General features: G+C 38.6%; 1 long non-coding RNA gene across 1 annotated transcript; it reads left to right on the top strand.

Moving 5' to 3' along the window:
- The first annotated feature begins 206 nt into the window (after nucleotides 1–206).
- LOC103405523 (uncharacterized) lies at nucleotides 207–990 on the top strand. The gene is made up of 2 exons (XR_524446.4): nucleotides 207–346; nucleotides 533–990. It is a non-coding gene; the product is annotated as an uncharacterized lncRNA (long non-coding RNA).
- Nucleotides 991–1,258: the final 268 nt, after the last annotated feature.

Below are 1,258 nucleotides of genomic sequence, written 5' to 3'. Positions count from 1 at the left end.
TATATTTCAGTTTTTTTTCAAGAATAAAAGTTAAAAAACCTCATATTTTTAAGGTAAAGAAAATGCATTTCCCAAATTTGATGACAACATCCGATTCTAATTTCAAAACCCTAATACCAGCAGCAACAGCCCCTGGATTTGAAATGCGCCCATCGTTTTACAGCCCTCCTCTCCACCTATAAAACTGACCACATTGAGACCCTCATTACTCATTACTCATTACTCATTAGGTTTTAGGGTTCCAGAGAGAGAGATGAAAGTTTGTGAGGGGTCTGAAAGCCAAGATGAAGAGGATGGCGGTGCTGGTAGGGTTCTAACATATCGCATCCATGATTTACCAGATCAGGTATATTTCTTTCAATCGAATCCATGACTTTATTAAAATTTGATCTTCATCTTAATTTTTCGACAAACCTGTGATAAATTAGCTAATTACCCTTTGAGAGTATATGATACATATATATTAATTAAGACCTTGATCAGCTCCATACGTTAATTTCATCTACATGATTTTATGTTTTTGCAATTGCAGATGAAAACCTCATAGGGCATGGCCTGGTCCTGATCAACAAACACCTTGGGATCTCAGTGGAACCCCTGGACCATCCTTTGGGAATCGGGTCGTCCCAAATTCTCTTCTGATGTATGGGAGAATGGCAACAGTAACGAGAGGCTCGTAGAGTGCAGAGCCCTTCAAGACTGAAGTGCAAGCACATGCTCAATGGCAGAATGCGACTGAAGATGACTCTTCTGACCCAATCATCCGATAACAACAACAAGGCATTCAAGAGACAATCTCAGTTGAAGAGAAGATTAGAAGCAAACATCTCAATAGGAGGAGGGCATTGTATATATATAGTTGTAAACATTTTTTATTTGTCGTCATAGGCTATACTATAGTTTAGTTAGGACGATTAGTTGTGCTTGAGCTGTAATTGTGTGATTGTAAACCTAATAATGGATCACTGGAAGGAAATTTTTGTTCATACACATTGTTCTCTTTTTTGTTCGAAAAGTGAAACAATTAAGTGCCTCTCGTAAGATCTGTCTATACCATTTCAAATGCTCGCAGAATAGACGGACTAGGAACAAACTTGACGAGTGAAGATCCCTTTGAACTTTGAACAAATTTCTGTTGTGGACTTAACAGACAAAGCCTTCTTCATTGTAAGTAAGATGTCGCGCGCCCATTTGAATTGTGACTGTTACCAGCTTTGGTTATTCTCTTAATCTGAACCAAGTTGTTGGTCCACTCGGC

Source organism: Malus domestica, chromosome 17 (genome assembly GCF_042453785.1).
Source record: "Malus domestica chromosome 17, GDT2T_hap1".
Classification (NCBI taxonomy): domain Eukaryota; kingdom Viridiplantae; phylum Streptophyta; class Magnoliopsida; order Rosales; family Rosaceae; genus Malus; species Malus domestica.
This window is presented reverse-complemented; position numbering and strand designations above follow the sequence as displayed.